Source organism: Amblyraja radiata, chromosome 12, assembly GCF_010909765.2.
Source record: "Amblyraja radiata isolate CabotCenter1 chromosome 12, sAmbRad1.1.pri, whole genome shotgun sequence".
Lineage (NCBI taxonomy): Eukaryota > Metazoa > Chordata > Chondrichthyes > Rajiformes > Rajidae > Amblyraja > Amblyraja radiata.
Window position 1 is genome coordinate 59,670,570 of NC_045967.1, and position 25,326 is coordinate 59,695,895.

The window sequence follows — 25,326 nt, forward strand, 5'->3', positions numbered from 1 at the left end:
TGAATATTAATATGATCCAGGTCATGGTTTTAGGTTTTAGTTTTAGAGATATAATGTGGAAACAGGCCCTTTGGCCCACTGAATCAATGATCACCCACACACTTAAAACCACCCTACACACCAGGGACAATTAACAGAAGACATTTAACCTACAAACCTGCACGGCTTTGGAATGTGGGAGGAAACCGGACCACCCGGAAAAAACACAGGGAGAACATGCAAACTCCACACAGAGTAGTCAGGATCAAACCCGGGTCTATGGCACTGTGAGGCAGCAGCTCTACCGCTGTGCCACCATGCCGCCCCTCAGCTGTGCCACCCCTCAGCTGTGCCACCCCTCAGCTGTGCCGCCCCTCAGCTGTGCCGCCCCTCAGCTGTGCCGCCCCTCAGCTGTGCCGCCCCTCAGCTGTGCCGCCCCTCAGCTGTGCCGCCCCTCAGCTGTGCCGCCCCTCAGCTGTGCCGCCCCTCAGCTGTGCCGCCCCTCAGCTGTGCCGCCCCTCAGCTGTGCCACCATGCCGCCCCTCAGCTGTGCCACCCCTCAGCTGTGCCACCCCTCAGCTGTGCCACCCCTCAGCTGTGCCACCCCTCCTATGGAGATTGGTATAAAATGATTCCAAGGTACTGTTTGGTCCTCTGACATCATTAGAGTCATAGAATCAAAGAATCATGTCATCTTACAGGACGGACAGAGGCCCTTTGGCCCAACATGCCCATGCCGATCAAGATGTCCCATCTAACCCAGTCCCATTTATCTGTGCTTGGCCCATATCTTTCCAAAATCTTGCACCTATTTTCTATGTTTCTATGTTTCTATGTCTCTCCTGAAAACTCAGTTCAGTTTAGTTTATTGTCACGTGTACCGAGGTACAGTGAAAAGCTTCTGTTGCGTGCTAACCAGTCAGCAGAAAGACAACACACGGTTACAATCTATCCATTTACAGTGTATAGATACATGATAAGGGAATAACGTTTAGTGCAAGGCATAGCCATCAAGTCCGATCAAGGATAGTCTGAGGGTCATCAAGCCTTTCAGTTCTACCCTTGTGAATCTTTTCTTGGGAATTGAGCTGAAGAAATTGTGGCTCTCCATCAGTAATCTTCACACTTCCTCTCACACTGCAAATGTCAGCAGCATTCCTGGATCCATTCAATGCCAGAGATACAGAGGCTCGTCACAGCTCATTGAGATTCCTTCTGCTCAAAGTGCTCTGCAATAAGGAATATATTTGTTTTACTTTAGTTTAGAAATACAGCATGGAAACAGACCCTTCGTTCCACCGAGTCCACATCGGCCATTCATCAACCGTTGACACTAGTTCCATATTATCCTACTTTCGCATTCCCTGCCGACAGACTATTGGCAATTCACAGAGGGCTAAGTAACTGTCAAACTCACATGCCTTTGGGATATCGGGGGAAACCGGAGCACCCGGAGGAAATTCACACTGTCAACGTGTGAATGTGGGAGAACGTGCAAACTCCACATAGATAGTAGCCGAGGTCAGGATCGAACTCATGTGTCTGGCACTATGGGGCTGTAACTCTACCAGCTACGCCACTGTGCTGCACATTCGGTACAACTATTGACTTAAAAAAAACTGCAACTGCTGGATATCTGCTTTTTTTAAACAGATCTACACAGATCTACACAGAGTAGTGAACAACACTACTATCCAGGAAGATTTAGGTTAGTATTCCTGGTGATGATTAGAGAGAGACACTTACATCAGGTTCAGAAATTCAAATGCATAAGAAGGAAGGAGATTTTCACCCTGGCCTTACTGAAATGCATCAACGATGATGGTTACTGGGAACCTAATGACCAACCTCACTCCCAGCTACTTCTCAGGAAGTTTAAAATTCACAAGGCCTCGTCCATGACTTTTCAACACAAAGAAACAGACGGCATTGTTTATTCAATATGGAACAAGTAATAGTTGAGAAAATGCAATTCAGTCTTTGGCAACTTAAAGTTCAATCAAATCATGCATCAACCCATTCAGCAAATTCACAAATTTGAAAGCAAAAGTAACACATTGGAGCTTGCTCTGTAATTTAATAAGATCTTGGCCGATCTGTTAAAAGCTCAGTTCTGTATTTCTGACAACTGCCAGCAAACATTCTTCCCCCTGAGTACCTACCTCTACATTAAACATATTCACAGATTCTGCTTTCACCAACTTTTGTAAAGGCTCACAACCCTCTCAGAGGAAATATTCACCTCATTTCTTTCTTAAACAGACGATTCTGTGGTTTTGACCCCTAGCTCGAGATTTTTTTTAAATTGAGAAAGTGGGATAATATAGAACTATTGTGGATGGGTGATCGATGACCAATGTTGGCTCATTGGGCCAAAGAGCCCGTTTCCATGCTCTATCAATTCATCAATTCATTTTCCACATGGAAACATTTACTTCAATTCACCTATGTCCAGAGGATCTTTCAGTTCTCTCTCATTCTTCTAAACTCAAGGCAATACAAGCCCACTGTCCAACCTTTCCTTGTGTATACCAGTTAATGATCTAAATATGAATGTAACTAATAAAGAGAGACTATTCCCAGTGGAGAAGAGTTTTCTGTTTATTACAAGCCCCCAGCTGAGCAGATGTATTTTCTATTATGTGTTTGAGCTGCATTGTGTGGAACAAATAAATCCGCTGTGTTGTACCGTGTGTGATTGGTCATGAGGTGCCTCACATTCCTCACCCCTTGTGTCCAAGTAGAGCAGCTGTCACAATTCACTAAATAACAACAGCGTGGAGCTCTGTGTAAAACAAGTCAGTGCTTTACTGACCTTGGGTTTACAGTGGAGATGGGGCAGCACGGTGGCGCAGCAGTAGAGTTGCTGCCTCACAGCGCCACAGACCCAGGTTCCATCCTGACCACGGGTGCTGTCTGTATGGAGTCTTACATTCTTCCCGTGACCATTTAGGTTTTCTCTGAGTGCTCCCGTTTCCTCTCGTATCCCAAAGACAAGCAGATCTGTAGGTTAATTGGCTTCAGCCAAATTATAAATTGTCCCTAGTGTGTGTGTAGGATAGTACTAGTGTACAGGGTGATCACTGGTCAGCTGGGGCAGTGGGCTGAAGGGCCAGTTTCCACACAGTAACTCTAAGAAAACGCAGACACTTGGAATCTAGGAGTAAGTCATTCACCCCATCGAGCCTGTTCCGTCATTCAATGTGACCATGCCTGATCACGTCTCTCCTCAACCTTCAGAGAAACATTCAATCCAACTTCAGCTTTATCCCCATATACCCTGGTCATAGAAACATAGAAACATAGAAATTATGTGCAGGAGTAGGCCATTCGGCCCTTCGAGCCTGCACCGCCATTCAATATGATCATGGCTGATCATCCAACTCAGTATCCCGTACCTGCCTTCTCTCCATACCCTCTGATCCCCTTAGCCACAAGGGCCACATCTAACTCCCTCTTAAATATAGCCAATGAACTGGCCTCGACTACCCTCTGTGGCAGAGAGTTCCAGAGATTCACCACTCTCTGTGTGAAAAAAGTTCTTCTCATCTCGGTTTTAAAGGATTTCCCCCTTATCCTTAAGCTGTGACCCCTTGTCCTGGACTTCCCCAACATCGGGAGCAATCTTCCTGCATCTAGCCTGTCCAACCCCTTAAGAATTTTGTAAGTTTCTATAAGATCTCCTCTCAATCTCCTAAATTCTAGAGAGTATAAACCAAGTCTATCCAGTCTTTCTTCATAAGACAGTCCTGACATCCCAGGAATCAGTCTGGTGAACATTCTCTGTACTCCCTCTATGGCAATAATGTCCTTCCTCAGATTTGGAGACCAAAACTGTACGCAATACTGCCAGTGTGGTCTCACCAAGACCCTGTACAACTGCAGTAGAACCTCCCTGCTCCTATACTCAAATCCTTTTGCTACGAAAGCTAACCTTGCCTGGACAACTATGTCTAACAAGGGGCATTAAATATGAGTCAGGAAGTTATGGTTTAGTGACTGGCCAAGTCAGCTTTATAGACATTTGCTGAGCCCTCATTTGGAGTATTGCGTGCAGTTTCAGTCAGCCCATTTCCAGAAGGATGGGGTGACCTTGGGGAGAGCACAGAAGAGGTTTATCAGAACGCTGCCCGGATGAGAAGCTATTAGCTATGGCGAGATTGAACAAAGTTGGGTTGTTTTCTCTGGACTAATGGATGTAGAGGAGAGACTTGTTCGAAGTTGATTATATCATGAGAGGCAACAAAGGGTAGATGGTCAGAACTTTTATTTTTCTCAGAGTAGAAATGTCAAATACTGGAGAGCATAAGTTTAAGGTGTGAGGGGCAACATTTAATGTAGATGTGTGAGGGCAAGTTGTTCACACAGAGGGTGATGAGTGCCTGGAACGAGCTGCCAAGGCTAGTGGTGGAGGCAGATATGATAGTGTGTTTAAATGGGATAGACACATGACTATGCAGGGGATGGAGGGATATAGATCACATACAGATAGAGGGGATTAATTTAAGTAGGCATCATGCTCAGCACAGACATTGTGGGCCGAAGGGCCTGTTTATGTGCTTTACTCATCATCATCGGCAGTCACTGGAAACGAGTATGACTGTCCTCTCCTCTCCATAGGGTCATCTACTTGTGGGTCAGCAGATGTCTGTAGGGGCTGATCCGCGATCCACACACCTCGGTGCAATGTGGGCAGTGGAGACTGGCGGTGGTTGGTAGTCGTTGAGCCCCCTTCTCTCTCTCTCCTTACAGTGCTGTCACTCTGTGACATGCTGTAGTTCCATTTGGTGACGTGCAGCTCCTTCCTGCATGGATTTCCTCCAGGAGCGCCTGTCCGTCCAGTGCAATGTGCTCCCAGTTGCTCAATGTGATGTGGAATTTCTTCAGGCTGTTGATGTTGTTCTTGAAGCGTTTCTTTGGCCTGCCGGGGGCTCGCCGACCTTCCTTCAATTGAGAGTACAGGATTTGTTTAGGGAGACGTGTGTTGGACATGTGGATGACGTGGCCAGTCCATCGAAGTTGGTGCTGCATTATTGTGGTGGTGATGCTGGTCATGTTGGCTTCCTCCAAAACGCTGATGTTGGTGCGTTTGTGCGTTTATTTGCTTTACTGTTGTGAGCCTAAGGGCCTGTTTATGTGTTTCACTGTTCATTCTTCCATGAATATATGTAATGATTTGACTTTAAATGGTTTGCCTGCAGATAACACAGGTTCACGGCTCTCTGGAAGAACATATTTCTCCCATCTCAGTGAAGTATGTGTGTGAGCACCACAATCTGGGGAAGTTGATGAAAATGTGCGGAGAATGAAATGGGATTAATGTAAGATTAGTGCGAATGGCTGGTTGATGGTTGGCACAGACTCCGTGGGTCAAAGGGCCTGTTTCCGTGCTGTGCCCAGCAGGCAAATGGTGTAACACCACATATTGCGTAGATAATTAAAACATGCGCGAAAATTCTCGGCAGCGAACATTCTCTGCAAAGGCACAGCCATTAAAGAAACAAATGAGCAGGAAAATATCTTTTGGGACAAAAATGGCCACAGTTCCCATCACAATTATCTCATATATTACAAAAGAGAGTAATTCAGAGGTAGACAAAAGTGCTGGAGAAACTCAGCGGGTTCAGCAGCATCTATGCAGCGAAGGAAAGAGGCAACGTTTCGGGCCGAAACCCTTCTTCTAGCAGTCTGAAGAAGGGTTTCAGCCCAAAACATTGCCTATTTCCTTCGCTCCATAGATGCTGCTGCACCCGCTGAGTTTCTCCAGCATTTGTGTCTACCTTCGATTTTCCAGCATCTGCAGTTTCTTCTTAAACACAGAGTAATTCAGAGGTTCAGGCAGCAAGTCTGGAAAACATAAACAGGGGTCATTTCGGGTTGGGACCATTCCTCAGAATTTACATGGATTGGTGACATCTCAGGATGGGACCCTAATGCCCCTGTCCCACTTAAGGAAACCCGAACGGAAACCTCTGGAGACTTTGTGCCCCACCCAAGCTTTCCGTGCGGTTCCCGGAGGTTGCAGGTGGTTGCCAGAGGTTGCAGGTAGTGGAAGCAGGTAGGGAGACTGACAAAAACCTCCGGGAACCGCACGGAAACCTTGGGTGGGGCGCAAAGTCTCCAGAGGTTTCCGTTCAGGTTTCCTAAGTGGGACAGGGGCATTACCTGAACATCCCCTATCTATCTTCTCCACAGATGCTGCCTGACCACTGAGTTACTCTAGCACTTTGTGTCTGCACTTCATATATTACTCGTCTTTTCATAGATATATATCACTGTATACCCTACATCTACCTATAAATCCAGTCTGTAGCTGTAGCATCCGGATAACTTGCCTGTGCATTCTCTGTTACACAATACGCGTGGCACTCAGCTGGTGTGTGTGGGACTCTCACAGGGCCGTGGTCCCGCTGTTCCCGGCCCCACCACCAGGTGGTGCAGTGTCTCCCTCCCTGCAAACCCCGGGCAATAGCTGTCAGTCACTGGAATCTGTAATGCATATTGAAGAGAGAACACGGATGCATCCATCGCGGTAACACGATTTAATTCATTCAGTAAGTTGCCTTCCTTTAACTGTCTCCACTGAAGTTCTGAGAAGAAAGTTACATACATAGATACATAGACAATAGGTGCAGGAGTAGGCCAGTCGGCCCTTCGAGCCAGCACCGCTATTCAATATGATCATGGCTGATCATCCAACTCAGTATCCTGTACCTGCCTTCTCTCCATACCCCCTGATCCCTTTAGCCACAAGGGCCACATCTAACTCCCTCTTAAATATAGCCAATGAACTGGCATCAACTACCTTCTGTGGCAGAGAGTTCCACGCATTCACCACTCTCTGTGTGAAAAATGTTTTTCTCATCTCGGTCTTAAAGGATTTCCCCTTTATCCTTAAACTGTGACCCCTTGTTCTGGACTTCCCCAACATCGGGAACAATCTTCCTGCATCTAGCCTGTCCAACCCCTTAAGAATTTTGTGTTTCTATAAGATCCCCCCTCAATCTTCTAAATTCTAGCGAGTACAAGCTTCATATGAAAGTCCTGACATCCCAGGAACATCCCAGTAACCTTTTTACACAAAGGGTGGTGAGTGTATGGAACGAGCTGCCAGAGGAGGTAGTTGAGCAGGTACTATCATAATATTTAAGAAACATTTCGATAGGTACATGGTAGGATAGTTTGAGAGGGATATGGGTCAAACGTGGGCCAGTGAGACTAATCTAGATGGGGCAAGTAGGTTGCCTTGTATAAGTTGGGCCGAAGGGCCTGTTTCCATGCTGTTTGCCTATATGACTATGGAGGCAGAACATTATGGTTGCCAATGCTGAACAAGCTCCAGATAAAGTTGCCGATACACTCAAAATAAATGTTGCCTCTGTTATTCTCTTTGAAGATTTTCTTATAATTGGTTGGCAACACATTGCAGTTGGAGATGAGAAGTAGTTTTGCTGAGAGAACAAGTTAGTGGCTGGAGGTTCTGGCTGTACTGTTGCATGGTGGCTGCTGGTATTCAATGTGCCTCAAGGAACAGTGAGGGATTACGAGAGCCTGATCCAGCCCAACTCAAGAACTTTCATTAAAGTTCAGGTGTATTGGCATCTGCACAAGTATGATGAGATACGGGTACATTGAGAATGTTATTTACAGCAGCAACACAGGCACGTAGACAACATGGGCAAACCTGTGGGGCAGAGGGGAACAGAGGGGCAAGCTGAGGGTAGATGGGTGGAAGCTCCAGTGGAACACAAAGGACAGCACAGACTCGTTGGGCCGAATGGCATGTTGCCATCATCTTGTGCCCCTTCTAGTCACCACAATTGAGGGCAGCAAAACCTTGACATGATCTGAAGTGGTGGGTCTGATGCTGACTGTTGTGGTTTAGATTGTGTCCACACCAGATACCAGTGAAATAAGTTGCTGAGCCCAACACCATAAATTGCAGCGAATTGTGGACGCAGCTCAGACCATCACACAAACCAACCCACATCCCATTGACCTCATCTACACCTCATGCAAGGCCAGCAGCATAATCAAGGACCAGTCTCACCCTGGTCACTCCCACTTCTCCCCTCTCCCATCGGGCAAGAGGTACAGAAGTGTGAAAACACAGACTGAAGGAAGATCTAGACCCATAAACTCATCTGTCCATTTTCCTCCACAGATGCTGCCTGACCACTGTTTCTCCAGCACTTTGTTTTAGCTCAATGCAGTGAAGGAAATGGCCCTAATGCGAGCAAATATGATCAGTGTAGATGGCAGAAAAGGTCAGCATGGATCTGGTGGGCCGAATAGCTGTTTGTGCCTTGTGCAACTGTGAACTCCTAGTACTCTCGGTCCCAGGAGATGTTCACTTCATCCCAACTCCTCGTGTTGAGTCTGTGCCCCACAGTTACCCAACCGGAGTAATAGTCTCATGGCATCTTTATCATTCTGTCCCCATTCTGATGAATCATCCTCTCTGGCCATCCTGCTAGTTTATATTCATAGCAGTCTAACACATTTGCTCAGTTTTATTTCACTTTCCTGAACTCATACTGACTGTGCACAGTAATGTTATCTTCTAGCAAATGCTGCGTTATATCTGACACACCACGGCACACAGGAAGCTCAGTGGTCCACTGAGTCCATGCCAGCTCCAAGCAGGAAGTCCATGGCAACTCCAAGCAGGAAGTCCATGGCAACTCCAAGCAGGAAGTCCATGCCAACTCCAAGCAGGAAGTCCATGCCAACTCCAAGCAGGAAGTCCATGGCAACTCCAAGCAGGAAGTCCATGGCAACTCCAGGCAGGAAGTCCATGCCAGCTCCAAGCAGGAAGTCCATGCCAGCTCCAAGCAGGAAGTCCATGCCAGCTCCAAGCAGGAAGTCCATGCCAGCTCAAAGCAGGAAGTCCATGCCAACTCCAAGCAGCAAGTCCATGGCAACTCCAAGCAGGAAGTCCATGCCAACTCCAAGCAGGAAGTCCATGGCAACTCCAGGCAGGAAGATCTCACCACTCCCCCTCACTCCTTGTTCCCCCATAGCTCTCTCACTGGCTCATCATCTCCCCTGCCTTTGCTTCTTCCAACACTGAGGGTGACTTTCAATGGTCAGCATGATCTTGACACATGGAAGGAAACCCACGCTATCACCGGGAGAACATGCAAACTCCACGGGGACCATACCTGAGGTCAGTTTCAAACCCAGGTCTCTGGAGCTGTGAGGCAGGGAGACTGACCACTACACGCCTCTCACCTAAGTTGCAGCTTTCTCCCAACTGGTGACAATAGACAATAGGTGCAGGAGTAGGCCATTTGGCCCTTCGAGCCATTCAATGTGATCATGGCTGATCATCCCCAATCAGTACCCCGTTCCTGCCTTCTCCCCATATCCCCTGACTCCGCTATTTTTAAGAGTACTATCTAGCTCTCTCTTGAAAGCATCCAGAGAACCTGCCTCCACCGCCCTCTGAGGCAGAGAATTCCACAGACTCACCACTCTCTGTGAGAAAAAGTGTTTCCTCGTCTCCGTTCTAAATGGCTTACTCCTTATTCTTGCCAGCTCAAAGTGTTAGGATAAGTGGGGTGAGTTTTAGTGTAATGCAGCACAGAAACAGGCCCTTCAGCCCAACTCGTCCATGCTGACCAAGATGCCCCATCTAAACTAGTCCCATTTGCCCGCTTTTAGCCTTGTAAATCTTTCCTATCTATTCTTTTAAATGTCGTTATAGTAGCTGCCTCAACTACATCCTCTGGCAACTCGTTCCATACACCCACCACCCTCTGCGTGAAGAAGTTGCCCCTCCGGTTCCAATTAAATCTTTCCTCTCTCACCTTAAACCTATGTTCTTGATTCCCCTACTCTGGTGTGTGAAAACATAGAACTAGTGTGAACGGGTGATCAATAGTTGGCATTGAACCGCTGGGCCAAAGGGCCGGTTTCCATGCAGTCCAATCAATCATAAAGGTGTTATTTGCCCCTCCTCTTCATCATCTACATCCTCCCCCTTGGTCAGATACTCCGCCACTTCAACCTGGACTTCCACTGTTACGCCGATGACACCCAGATCTACCTCTGCACCAAATCCCCCACAACCCCCCCCCCCCCCCTCCCCCCCTCTCCCATATCAACTCCTGTTTGTCAGCTATAAAAACCTGGATGCAACATAACTTCCACAAACTCAACAGCGATAAGACAGAAATCCTCCTCGTAGGCTCCAAATCCACACTCGGCAAAATCAATAACCCCACTCTCACCATCGACGGCACCACTGTCTCCCCATCTCCCCAGGCCCGCAACCTTGGCGTGATCTTTGATTCCACCCTCTCCCTTGAGCCTCACATCCGCCATGTCATTAAAACCTCCTTCTTTCACCTCCGCAACATCGCCAAAATCAGACCCTCTCTCACACCTCCCGCTGCTGAAAGACTCATCCATGCCTTCATCTCCTCCCGACTGGACTACTGCAACTCACTTCTCCTTGGCATCAGCTCCACCTACATCAACCAACTACAACTGGTCCAGAACGCAGCCGCCCGACTCATCACCCACACCAAATCCTGGCATCACATCACTCCAGTCCTCAAACAACTTCACTGGCTTCCCATCTCCCACTGGATCACCTACAAAATCCTGGTCCTCACCTACAAAGCCCTCCACCATCTGGCGCCCCCATATCTCACTGACCTCCTCTCCCCCTACCAACCCTCACGGTCCCTCAGATCCACATCAGCCGGTCTCATCTCCATCCACAAGTCCAACCTCCGCAGTTTTGGGGACAGAGACTTCTCCAGGGCAGCTCCCAGGCTCTGGAACTCCCTCCCCCAACTGATCCGCAATTCCGTGTCCCTCACCATCTTCCAGTCCCGCCTCAAGACCCATCTCTTCGCCTCTGCCTATCCTTAGCCCCACGTCCCCCTCCCTTTTCATCTGTGCTTGAATTGCCTCATATTGTGTTTTGAATTGAATTCTGTCATTAATTTGTGTACTAGTCATGTCTCTACTATTTATTTCATTCCGCTTACATGTTTTTCCTCTACTTGCTAAATTTTTGTAAGGTGTCCTTGAGACTCTTGAAAGGCGCCCATAAATAAAATTTATTATTATTATTATTATTATTTCTTTAGAAACATAGAAACATAGAAAGTAGGTGCGAGAGTAGACCACCAGGTCCGTCGAGCCCGCACCGCCATTCGCTCATGGCTGAACACTAAACAGACACACTTACCCACAAACAGTAGACACAAGACACAGAACACAAGACACTACCCTCCCCTTTATACCGCTATCACCCCTCTCCACCCCAAGAACCTCGTGATCTCCTGGGGGAGGCAAAAAAACGGATAAAAACCCAGGTCCAATTCGGGAAAAAAATCCGGGAAATTCCTCTCCGACCCCAATCCAGGCGATCGACACTTGTCCAGGAGATCACTCAGGTCTTACTATACTAACCATACCTTGGTCCATATCCCTGCCCTCTCCCCGTAGCCCCTTATCCCCTTGGCAGCTAAAAAACCATCTATTTTAGTCTTAAATATATTTAAAGTTTCTGCTTCCACTGCTCCCTGGGGCAGTGAATTCCATAAATTAACCACCCTCTGGGTGAAGAAGTTCTTCCTCATCTCAGTTTTAAAAGAGCCCCCCCTTATTCTGCAACTATGTCCCCTAGTTCTAGTTTCCCCGATCATTGGGAACATATTGTTCCAGTGATATGAATAATTTCAAGTTTCTCTTCTCTGTCCTCCTTTGTGTAAAGTCGGAGCTGCCTCTCCTGGGACCAATCACCTGTGCCGGGACTGGCTATTTTTAGCATGTTGACACATCAGTGATTGACACTGATACGCTACTAACCTCAGCCCTGTTTGTGTTTTATGAATGGTTACAAGCTGCTGAATGAAGCTGGGCGGCAAGTCATTTGATATTCTGAGGAAAGGATGTGGTTGTATTTAATTAGCTCCACCCTGTTTTTTCAGAACCTGTAGCCTATTAAAAGATGAAGCTGATGAGTGATCAAGAATGGTGTCATGGGTTCCCAGTAATGGCACCTTGGCAACAAATGACACCTTACAAGGTGAACGCGCAGAGTCTGGAATCGATAGGGTGAATGCACAGAGTCTTTTATCCAAAGTTGGGGAATCGAGAACCAGAGGACACAGGAAACAGAGAGTAGGGATTAACGAGTCCCTTTCAGAATGGCAGGCAGTGACTAGTGGGGTACCACAAGGCTCGGTGCTGGGACCGCAGCTATTTACAATATACATCAATGATTTGGATGAAGGGATTCAAAGTAACATTAGCAAATTTGCAGATGACACAAAGCTGGGTGGCAGTGTGAACTGTGAGGAGGATGCTATGAGAATGCAGGGTGACTTGGACAGGTTGGGGAAGTGGGCAGATGAATGGCAGATGAAATTTAATGTGGATAAATGTGTGGTTATCCACTTTAGTTTAAAAAACAGGAAGGCAGATTACCATCTAAATGGCGTCGTTGGGAAAAGGGGAAGTACAATGGGATCTGGGGGTCCTTGTTCATCAGTCTATGAAAGTAAATATGTAGGTACAGCAGGCAGTGAAGAAAGCTAATGGCATGTTGGCTTTTATAACAAGAGGAGTTGAGTATAGGAGCAAAGAGGCCCTTCTGCAATTGTACAGGGCCCTAGTGAGACCACACCTGGAGTATTGTGTGTAGTTTTGATCCCCTAATTTGAGGAAGGACATTCTTGCTATTGAGGGAGTGCAACATAGGTTCACCAGGTTAATTCCCGGGATGGGGAGACTGTCATATGCTGAGAGAATGGAACAGCTGGGCTTGTACACTCTGGAGTTTAGAAGGATGAGAGGATATCTCATTGAAACATATGAGTTTGTTAAGGGTTTGGACACGCTAGAGGAGTCCAGAACCAGGGGCCACAGTTTAAGAATAAGGGGTAAGCCATTTAGAACGGAGATGAGGAAACACTTTTTCTCACAGAGAGTTGTGAGTCTGTGGAATTCTCTGCCTCAAAGGGTGGTGGAGGCCGGTTCTCTGGATACTTTCAAGAGAGAGCTAGATAGGGCTCTTAAAGATTGCAGGGTCAGAGGATATGGGGAGAAGGCAGGAACGGGGTATTGATTTGGGGATGATCAGCCATGATCACATTGAATGATGGTGCTGGCTCAAAGGGCCAAATGGCCTACTCCTGCACCTATTGTCTATTGTCTATTGTTTCAGTTGAGAGGGAAAAGTGTTGATAGGAACCTGAGGGGCAACGTTTCCACACAGAATGTGGTGGGTATATGGAATGATCTGCCAGGGGTGATACGTGAGGCATCTACTATCGCAACGTGTAAGATGTCTTTGAAGAGATTAGAGGGATATGGGCCAAACGCAGGCAGGTAGAATAGTGTAGCTGTGGTATGTTGGTTGGGGTGGGCAAGTTGGGTCTAAGGGCCTATTTCCCCATTGTCTGACTATGATTCTGTTCTGATACCTACACAGTACAAATGGTCAACTATGAAAAAAAATGAAATGAAAAAATGAAATGAAATGCCTTTATTTGTCGTTGTAAGCACAGCATACAACAACATTGTTGTTGCCACTCCATTGGTGCATAATATACAAATATAAAAACACAGGACATAATTTAAAAACAATGTTAAAAACTAGGTATCAAGATAAGTAAGTAATCAGTAATGTACATGGTGGTAGTAAAGATCAGGGTGGGTAGCAGCATGGAAGAGTATAGCATGAATAACACTCAGTGTTTTTACATATTGAGTGTGAAGATTGCTTTGGTGAAGAACCTGTCTCTGAGTCTGGAGGTGTGTGTTTTGGCTGACCTGTAAAGCCTGCCAGAGGGCCAGAGTTCAAAAAGGTGGTGGAGTCTTTGATGATATTAGTGGGTCTGCTGAGGTAGCATGAGGTAACTAACTAACCAACCCCTATGTGTTGTGAAAGTTACAAGCTGTAGAGACTGTGACAGAAGTGAGGCCACTCGCCCTGTTGCACTGACCCCCACCACCTCTCTATATAAAGAGTCTCACTGTGTCCACACTGACAATCACTATCCCCCACTCATACTGACCCGACACCCCCTTGTTCACAGACCACTGTACATCCTGGTGAACATGAGCTTATAATTGATGTCCCGACTGTAATTACTGGAGTAAGTCTCATCCACTCTGATATGAGCCAGTAATGATCAACACTCCCAGCAGCGAGGGGCAGAGTTCGTCATTTTGCAATTTGTATATTTTTAGCCACTCTTAAAATGATACTATCCTATACTTAGCAGAAGATGGTATGATTACTGTATTTTACGTGTAATTACAGTCTAAATGTTACTAAATTTAAGTGTAAGAGTTAAAATAAAATTGTCTGCATTAATAAAAACACAAACACATTGAGCCTGAAACTCTTCAATGAAACAGAAGAATGTTTTACTCGATTAATTTCCTGTTCGTCCAGTCTATGTCATTGCAGCCCTGGTGCTGTGATTCCGCACGTTCTCAGTGGCTGGAAAACTTCATTGTGTTTATTTTCTCTTTTGCACTTGCTAATGTACTGATGTACTTGTCCAGATAGCACACAAAACAAAGTTATTAATGTATCTCAGTACATGGGTCAATAATAAACATGTTGCCCAGAGGCATTGGGTCTAAAAGTCAACTTCCAAATGATCAGGTTTAGTGACCATGGGCTCGGCCGTGGTCAAAATGTTGATAGAAGTAAATAATATTATGAGATGCATAGATAGTAGACAGAGGAACAGTGAAAAGCTTGTTGTTATGTATCAAAGGTATCAAAGGTATTTTATTAGTCACATTCACATACACCCAGGTGTAGTGAAGTGAAATGCTTTTTGCCATTTTGCAGCACATAAAAAAAGATTACAGACATAACACCAATGAGAGTCTTAAACACAAAGAACATCCCCCCACAGTGGTTCCCACCATGAGGGAAGGCACAAAGTCACGAAGGCACAATGTGCTACCCAGTCAACAGAAATCAGATTCAGATTCAGATTCAAACTTTATTGTCATTGTGCAGTGTACAGTACAGAGACAACGAAATGCAGTCAGTTAGCATCTCCCTAGAAGAGCGACATAGAATATGAGCAATAAATAAATACATTTACGTACATACAGTCATAGTAGTGCAACTCTTTCTGGTGGAAGGACTTTCCGGGGGGGGGGGGGGGGTGTGACTGGCAATCACCGAGGTACAGAGTTAAGAAATGTAACAGCCGCAGGGAAGAAGCTGTTCCTGGACCTGCTGGTCCGGCAACGGAGAGACCTGTAGCGTCTCCCGGATGGTAGGAGGGTAAACAGTCTGTGGTTGGGGTGAGAGCAGTCCTTGACGATGCTGAGCGCCCTCCGCAGACAACGCTTGCTTTGGAAAGACTCAATGGAGGGGAGTGAGGAACCGGTGATGCGTTGGGCAATTTTAACCACCCTCTGCAGTGCTTTCCGGTCGGAGACAGAGCAGTTGCCGTACCATACTGTGATACAGTTGGTAAGGATGCTCTCGATGGTGCAACGGTAGAAGTTCACCAGAATCTGAGGACACAGATGGACCTTCTTTTTCTACAGAAAGATACGTATGATTACAATCGAGCCATCCACGGTGTACAAATACAGGATAAAGGGAATAACGTTTAGTGTTGCAAGTTGTAGTGCAAGAAAAAATCCAGTAAAATCTAATTAATGATAGCCTAAGGGTTTCCAATGAGGTGGATAGTAGTTCAGCACTGCTCTCTGGTTGTGGTAGGATGGTTCAATTGCCTGATAACAGCTGGGAAGAAACTGTCCCTGAATCTGGAGGTAGACAAAAATGGGAGAGCTGGGAACGGGAGGGGAAGGAGGGAGAAAGCAAGGACTACCTGAAATTCGAGATGTCAATGTTCATACCGCTGGGGTGTAAATGACCCAAGGGAAATATGAGGTACACTTGGGTAGTTTACAGTGTAAAATGTGCCCAGATGGCTAACTGCTGATTGGGCTACAGTACTATAGACAATAGGTGGAGGAGTAGGCCATTCGGCCCTTCGACCTAGAACCACCATTCAATTTGATCATGGCTGATCATCCACCATCAGTACCCCGTTCCTGCCTTCTCCTCATATCCCCTGACTACACTATCTTCAAGCCCTATCAAGCTCTCTCTTGAAAGTTTCCAAAGAACCGGCCTCCACCGCCCTCTGCGGCAGAGAATTCCACAGACTCACAACTGTCTGTGTGAAAAAAGTGTTTCCTTATCTCCGTTCACTCCAGCTTTTTGTGTCTATCTAATGGGGTACTGATTGTGGATGATCAGCCATGATCATATTGAATGGCAGTGCTGGCTTGAAGGGCTGAATGGCCTACTCCTGCATCTATGTTCTATGTTCCTATGAGACTGGTCCTTGTCTATGCTGCTGGCCTTGCTGAGGCAGTGTGAATGAAGTGTGCCCAGAACAACAACTAACTGCTGACTGGGCTACAGCACCGTGTACAGAAAGTTCCACTGAGCACTTGTATAAACGAGGCAGCGCTTGTGTCTCAGGTGTGTACGTGTTCACCACAACGGGCTTTGTTACACAATCTGCAAGCGCAGAATTGTAAAGCCTGGAACTTTCAGTATAGTAGAGATGTTCTTCTGCAGATGTATAGGGCTCTGGTGAGACCACATCTGGAGTATTGTGTACAGTTTTGGTCTCCTAATTTGAGGAAGGACATCCTTGTGATTGAGGCAGTGCAGCGTAGGTTCAAGAGATTGATCCCAGGGATGGCGGGATTGTCATATGAGGAAAGATTGAAAAGACTAGGCTTGTATTCACTGGAGTTTAGAAGGATGAGGGGGTATCTTATGGAAACATATAAAATTATAAAAGGACTGGACAAGCTAGATGCAGGAAAAATTTTCCCAATGTTGGGCGAGTCCAGAACCAGGAGCCACAATCTTAGAATAAAGGGGAGGTCATTTAAGACTGAGGTGAGAAAAAACTTTTTCACCCAGAGAATTGTGAATTTATGGAATTCCCTGCCACAGAGGGCAGTGGAGGCCAAATCACTGGATGGATTTAAGAACGAGTTAGATAGAGCTCTAGGGGCTAGTGGAGTCAAGGGATATGGTGAGAAGGCAGGCACGGGTTATTGATAGGGGACGATCTGCCATGATCACAGTAAATGGCGGTGCTGGCTCGAAGGGCCGAATGGCCTGTTCCTGCACTTATTTTCTATGTTTCTATGTTTGATTCTTCTGCGTTTGAATGACAAACTTCTCCCTGCGTTCACTTCCCCTGTCCCATCTCCAGCGATCCTTCAACAGTTCTGAGTGGGCTATTTTGAGACCACATGTGCACTGTAATTAGCCAGACCCATGACAGTGACCCTCCCTGCCACAATCTGCCACATTCCTCCGTCTCCTCTCCCTCACCCAGCAGGTCTCCCCGCTATTTCCCAACTAACTCTGTCCTCTTCCTGAAAGCCTCCCCCTCGTGTTGTTTCACTTCCTCATTGCCCCAACTGTAGCTGCACAGTCCTGCCCCACGGTGTGTACAAACCAATTGGCTGACAGATCCAACGCTGGGGGCTGTCTGTCCCACGCCGCCAACACACACAGACACAGACACAAACACACACACAAACACAGACACAGACACAGGCACAGGCACAGACACACAGACACATACATACACACACACACACACACACACAGACACAGACACAGACACACACACACACACACACACACACACAGAGACACACACAGACACACACACACAGAGACACACACAGACACACACAGACACAGACACACACACACACACACACAGACACACACACACACAGACACACACAGACGCACACACACACACACACACACACACACACACCTCACCTCCACACACACACACACACTAATTCATCACCTCACCTCTAAACACACACAACTCCACAATCGCCTCCACACACTCACAACTCCACACCTCACCTCTACAGCACAGCCCGATACACCAGCTACTCACACCTCACACACACACTCACCAACTGCACACCTCACCTCCACACACACCCACACGCAAACACACACTGAACTCCATACCTTACCTCTTCAGCACAGAAACACAGACACACACTAACTCCACACCTCACCTCCACAACACACCCCTACAGATAGACACACTAACTCTACACCCACACCTCCCAACACACTCTGAAGAGAGACAGGCTCACTAACCCCACCTCCACACACAGGCACCTACACTCTCTCCCACACTCCCTGCCACCCACATGCATGGCTGCACCGATGTATCTGTGAGTTCACCCTCCCCTCTGCTGGAATGCCACATCTTCCAGCTTGCTTACACACACTTGCCTGCCCCTGACCTACCTGACTGAGGATTTAACCCAATCACTGCCAGCGCTCAGAGCAGGAGAGGAGGCGAGGCGAGGCTTCTAGTTGATGTGCGAGACGTTGCCGATACTCGGGAAGGACAGCGTGGACTCTCCAGCTCACAGGTCGAGTGTTTGATTCCCATTTGATTTATGGAGGGTGGTTGTGCAAAGGGAAGGAATGTTTGAACATTATTTCTTGAAATGATTCCACTTGTGACAGATTGTACTGATTGTAAAACGAGGATACAAAGCAGGTGATGATAAGGTGCTGACATTTTATTCTGTCGTTTGCTCTCAGATGTATTTCCCACCAAGAGACCGTAGTGGAGGAGTGGTTGACACGATATATTTTATGATACATTAGCGGCAGTGAGTTTCTTTCGAAGTGTCTGTAGAGGCTGCGAGGTGGAGGGACGTTCCCAGAATTAAATGAGATTTCAAGTGTAAAAAAGTATTTTTGGTGTGTGGTATTTGTGAAATGGCAAAGAGAACAGAAACAGCCGAGTCACAGGAGTGTATTTTAAGACCTATTCCAGGCAGAGAACGGAAGTTTCAGCTGCCTGTGAACTGTGATGTAAAATGAACGAAAGTACTGGGGGAACTCGGCCAGTCAACAAACTTGTGAGGAAAGTGAAACAGCGAATATTACAACTATGCCGCACTTCATCTGAACTAAGGGAGAGAAATAGCTGTGTGTCTGTGCGTGTGTGTCTGTGCGTGTGTGTCAGTGTGTGTGTGTCAGTGTGTGTGTGTGTCAGTGTGGGTGCATGTGTGTCTGCATGTGTGTCTGCGTGTGTGTGCGGAAAGGTTTAATAGGAATCTGAGGACTAACTTTTTTAGTGAGTGTGGTGGGTGTATGGAACGGGCTACCGGTGGAGGTGAGGCAGATACTGTTACGACATTTAAGAGACAGTTGAACAGGTACATGAATATGACAGGTTTAGAGGGTGTGGACCAAACACGGGCAGGTGGGACTAGTGTAGATGGGACATGATGGTCGGCGTGGGCAAGTTGGGCCGACGGGCCTGTTTCCACGCTGTATCACTCTATGACTCGATGTTCCTCCAGCGCTGTGTATCGGAGAGGGAGGGGTTTTCTCAGTGGAGTTTGGAGCTGGAGTCGTCTACCAGCGGAGGTGAACAGTTTGGTGTTATTGGCATGTGCACCGAGATAGAGTGACATTACATTACAAACGCCGATTTACATGTATGAAGGCCCCGCGTTCAACCCCCGCCCCCCGCTTCTCCACACGGGTGACCGTGAGTCCAGGGCAGCAGACGGGCGCAGCTGGTAGAGCTGCTGCCTCACAACGCCAAATACACGGGTTGTTCAATCCTGACTTCAGGTCCTGTCCATTTAGAGTTTATACTTTCTCCCTGTAACCACGTGGGTTTTCTCTGGGTGTTCTGGTTTCCTCTCACATCCCAAAGATGTGCAGGTTTGTAGGTTAATTGGCTTCTAAACATTGGTCCTAGTGTGTAGGGGGTGGATGACACAGTGGTAAAACAGAGAACAGTGAACCCGGCGTGGACTCGGGGCCTGTTACCATGCTGTATCACTAAATTAAAGATAATACTATAATATGTATTAATGAAGCCTGTACGTATATATTGATACAGGAACTGTATGTGGGGACTCCTATGGTCCATAGGACTGTGCCCACCCTCTGTTACTGACTTTGGCTGTGCCAAGCTGCGCACAGTCTCAGTATGCAGTTTGCCACAGGACTGACCATGTGCCCAGTGTCCATACAGTCAGCTCCCTCCACCGCCCCGCTCTCTCTCTCTCTCTCTCCCTCCTTCCTTCCTTCCTTCACTTGTTGCTGGAATTCTTTCCTGTCCCTTTGCTCCTTCAGACGTGACATTCCAGAGCTCTCCCAACTTCCACAAACTTGGAATCATCTGTAAGACATAGAAACATAGAAACATAGAAATTAGGTGCAGGAGTAGGCCATTCGGCCCTTCGAGCCTGCACCGCCATTCAATATGATCATGGCTGATCATCCAACTCAGTATCCTGTACCTGCCTTCTCTCCATACCCTCTGATCCCCTTAGCCACAAGGGCCACATCTAACTCCCTCTTAAATATAGCCAATGAACTGGCCTCGACTACCCTCTGTGGCAGGGAGTTCCAGAGATTCACCACTCTCTGTGTGAAAAAAGTTCTTCTCATCTCGGTTTTAAAGGATTTCCCCCTTATCCTTAAGCTGTGACCCCTTGTCCTGGACTTCCCCAACATCGGGAGCAATCTTCCTGCATCTAGCCTGTCCAACCCCTTAAGAATTTTGTAAGTTTCTATAAGATCCCCTCTCAATCTCCTAAATTCTAGAGAGTATAAACCAAGTCTATCCAGTCTTTCTTCATAAGACAGTCCTGACATCCCAGGAATCAGTCTGGTGAACCTTCTCTGCACTCCCTCTATGGCAATAATGTCCTTCCTCAGATTTGGAGACCAAAACTGTACGCAATACTCCAGGTGTGGTCTCACCAAGACCCTGTACAACTGCAGTGAGCAAAGACCTGCTGCCCATAATGCACAGCCCTTCACCCATCACCCTCTGCTGCTGGGCTCCATTGACCACAATGCAGTGACTTATTAGAGTCATTGAGTGGCACAGTGACCAGCATGTCCCATCTACACTAGTCCCATCTTCCCATGTTTGGCCCATGTTCCTCTAAACCTGTCTTATCCACGTTCCTGTCTAACTGTGTCTTAAACGTTGCGATAGTCCCAGCTTCAACTGCCTCCTCTGGCAGCTCATTCTATACACCCACCACCACCCTTTGTGTGAAAAAGCTACCCCTCAGATTCTCATTAAATCTTTTCCCCCTTCACCTTAAAGTGACTTATTGGTTTATCAATTCTGCTAACGCTGCCATGGAACATGTTCATTTATGTTTTGTTCATTCATTAGTCAGGGTTTGGCAACAGTGACAATCCCTAACCAAGGGGTTCAAACGAAATGTTGTTTCTGCAGTCATACACACAAAAAAGAACCAAGACACAACACAATTGACACAAACATCCATCACAGCGCATCTCCTCCTCGCTGTGATGGAAGGCAAAAACTTATCTCTCCCCTGCACTTCCCATTCCCCTCTCGATGTCAGAGTCAAAGTCAAAGCCCCCGGTGGGCGATGGCAATTGTCCCGCAGCCATTTATGCCGCGCCGGGTGATGCAAGGCCACGCACCGGGTCTTGGTGTTGGGGCCCCGGGCGGGCGCTGGCAAAGTCCCGCAGCCATTCCAAGCCGCGCGGGGCGATGATGTAAATAAAAGCCACGCTCCAGGAACTCTTCAACCCCGCAACTCGGGCGGGTGAAGTCGCCGTTGGGGAAGCTCCGAAAAGCGGTCTCCCAGCAGAGACCCGCGGGCTCCCGGTGTTCCCGTCTACCAGACCTGCGGTAAACCTCCGAATCCCCGGGGTCCGGTCGCAGCCTCCATTGTGGTGTTGAGAGGGCTTCAGACCCAGTGAGGATGCAACTCTGATATATTGTCCAGTCTGTGCTGAGTGTGGCTTAGAGTGGAACCTGCAGATGGTGTTCCTCTGTACCTGCTGCCTTTGTCCTTCCTGTGGTAGAGGCTGCAGGTAGGAAAGGTGCTGCAGAAGTTACTCCTAGTTGAGTAATTACAGCGCATTGTGTAGACGGTACGTACTGCAGACACTGCGCTGGTGCAGGGAATGAATGCTGAGAGTGGGGCAGTTAGAGGGGGAATGACACTGAGCAAAACGGCAGTCTGAAGTAGGGGCCCGACCCGAAACATCACCAATCCATGTTCTCCACAGATGCTGCCTGACCCGCTGAGTTACTCCAGCACTCTGTGAAACGTCACCTAGCCATGTTCTCCACAGATGCTGCCTGACCCTCTGAGTTACTCCGGCTCTCTGTGAAACGTCATCTAGCCATGTTCTCCACAGATGCTGCCTGACCCGCTGAGTTACTCCTGTGCTTTGTGTCCATTAGTGGACAGTGAGCAAATGCTGGCTCAGTCAATCTGATCCATTTTATTCTCCTAATAAGGTAGTGATTGGTCTTTCCTAATGGTCTCACCAAATACTGAGAACATGGTTCTATTATGGCCAGCATGAGTCTGACCCTAAACATCACCAGTCTATGTCTTCCAGAGATGGTGCCTGACCCACCGAACTATTCCATCACATGGTATTTATTTTGGCTGCATGATCCTTTGTTTTAACGCGGAACTTCAGAATTCTCCCCAGAAACACTTCTGTCCCTTGTCATGTGAGGTTTGAGGCAATGATTTAATCTTGTCGTGTTGAACAACATTTCGGTCAGCAGTCCAAATGTGTCGGAGAAGAGCTTCTTCTGTTGCCAAATCTTCAGGAGTTCAAATGTGTCCTCAGCTTGGTGTTGAAGAATACTAATGGGCTCCACAAATATACATGGTTGGCTCTCTCTGACAATGTGCGCTCCTTAACATGACATCATTTAGAACACAGGATGGTGCAGCACATGATGAGGCCCTTCAGCCCACAATGTCCATGCCAGACATGATGCCAGGTTAGACTAATCTCCTCTTCCTGCACCTGGTCCCGTACTCCATGCATATCCATGTGCTAGCCAAGAGCCTCTTCAACAATGCTGACATATCCACCCCGGGCACCCGCCACCTGCCACCCGCCACACACATCCATCCTAAACACCCCCCCTCTGACTTTAAATCTATGCCCTCGAGTCTTTGACATCAAGTAGGAAAAAAAGGTTCTAACTGTCGACTCTTTAAGCAGCGACATTCCAGCTGGCAAGATATTACCACGTAACAGCAGAAGATGGTTATCAAAGCAATTCTCCAATCTGTTTTGGGAATTTTGGGGGTTATTTTTAGTGGCTGCTTGTGAAGTTCTGTTTTTAGTTGCCTTGGTAGTGATCAGGGAGCCACAGGGAGAAAGCAATGGAGACTGTCCTGTGTGGGATTGTCATTACCCCACCACACCCACCATTGCTCTCCTGTTCATCCCTTCACGGTGAATGCCCGACTGAGGCTTTCCCTTCACACCATCACTTGGCTGTGTGTCAACCACCGATGACTACATAGCACACTCACCGCAACATCTCTGGCCTTGCCTCCTCCAGGCACCGTTTAAGCTGCACAGTGGGAACTTCAGCCCACACTTCTCGGCTCCAGATCATCACACAAAGCCATTAGAGTGTACGATGTATTACTTGTTTCACCGTCATCCCCAAAGTCCTTGTTCAACAATGATTTAGCGCAAAGCACAAAGTGCTGGCGTAACACTGGGGCAGGAAGGAATGGATAGGCGGTGAGTCCTCAAACTGGAGATGGGTCCGAAGCCGAGAAAAGGGAAAGACACAGACATAGTGCTGGACTAACTCAGCGGGTCAGGCAGCATCTGTGGAGAACATGGATAGGTGACGTTTCACAGAGTCCTGGAGTAACTCAGCGGGTTAGGCAGCATCTGTGGAGAACATAGATGTGTAACAATTCAAGTTGGGACACTGCCTCAGATTGATTCCTTGGTAAACCAGTGTCTGCAGTTCCTTGCTTCTATATTTTGACTACTCCACTGCGAAATCTCCAAAACCGATACTTCACATTCCCTCCACAGATGCTGCCTGACCAGCACTTTGTGTTTTGTTCATCTTTCCATTATCTGCAGTTGCTTGTCTAGGAATCTCAATGATACAGAGAGAGAAAGAGCATGCATTTATACAGGGCATCGAACCACTCAGAAAGGCTCAGGAGATCCTGCAGCAAGTATTTAATGTAATACAATTACTGTTGTAATGCAATGGACCATGCTGGGGGAACTCGGCGGGCCAGGCAGCATCTGTGGAGGGAAATGGACAGATGATGTTTCTGGTTGGGACCCATCTTTAGACAGAAAATGCATACATTATAATGCAACAAATGCATTAGCTAAACTGTGTAAGAAAGTCCTATGAAAGCATTGAAGTAATGCCTGGGTATTTTAAACATACCAGTCTGAAGAAGGTTCCCGAACCAAAACGTTACCTAACCATGTTCTCCGGAGAGGCTCCTGATGTGTTGACATACTCCAGCACTTTGTTTTTTTCTATAAACCAGCATTTGCAATTTCTTGTGCTAAAATAAACATACCAGGTTTTGGTTTAGGTATAATATTGTTCATTGTTCAGCCGCCCGACTCATCACCCACACCAAATCCTGGCATCACATCACTCCAGTCCTCAAACAACTTCACTGGCTTCCCATCTCCCACCGGATCACCTACAAAATCCTGGTCCTCACCTACAAAGCCCTCCACCATCTGGCCCCCCCATATCTCGCTGACCTCCTCTCCCCCTACCAACCCTCACGGTCCCTCAGATCCACATCAGCCAGTCTCCTCTCCATCCACAAGTCCAACCTCCGCAGTTTTGGGGACAGAGCCTTCTCCAGGGCAGCTCCCAGGCTCTGGAACTCCCTCCCCCAACTGATCCGCAATTCCGTGTCCCTCACCATCTTCCAGTCCCGCCTCAAGACCCATCTCTTCACCTCTGCCTATCCTTAGCCCCACGTCCCCCTCCCTTTTCATCTGTGCATTAATTGCCTCATATTGTGTTTTGAATGGAATTCTGTCTTTACTTTGTGTACTAGTCATGTTTCTACTATTTATTTCATTCCACTTACATGTTTTTCCTCTACCTGCTAAATTTTTGTAAGGTGTTCTTGAGACTCTTGAAAGGCGCCCATAAATAAAATGTATTATTATTATTATTATTGTTGAGTAACTCATTGGGATCTTTAGTTATTTGAGAAGACAACTAGCCTTCTGCTTGAAGTTCCATCTGCAAGTCGACACCTCTGTCTGTGAAGCATCCCTTCACTGTGATGTCTGGCAGTGAACCAGTAAATGAGTCTGGACTGGAGGCTTGACATGAGCACCCCATGGTTCTAAAGCTGAATGAGTCGCGGAAGGGAGAACAAGGTGAGCAATTTAGTTTAATTTAGTGTTGGAAAGAACTGCAAATGTTGGTTCAAGTCAAAGATAGATAGAATATACTGGAG

At 47.2% G+C, this 25,326-nt stretch overlaps 1 protein-coding gene across 2 annotated transcripts in view; it reads left to right on the top strand.

Moving 5' to 3' along the window:
- The window catches only part of LOC116979259 (diacylglycerol kinase eta-like), a 116,636-nt gene that overhangs the window by 26,694 nt on the left and 64,616 nt on the right, over window positions 1–25,326 (top strand). Inside the window, exon 1 of one of the 2 annotated variants that reach the window (XM_033030867.1) lies at window positions 18,104–18,438. The exons of the other annotated variant lie outside the window; for it this stretch is intronic. The gene's annotated coding sequence lies outside the window, so the exon portion shown is untranslated. Of the gene's footprint in view, window positions 1–18,103; window positions 18,439–25,326 lie in introns of those variants that run through there. 2 annotated transcript variants of the gene reach the window in all.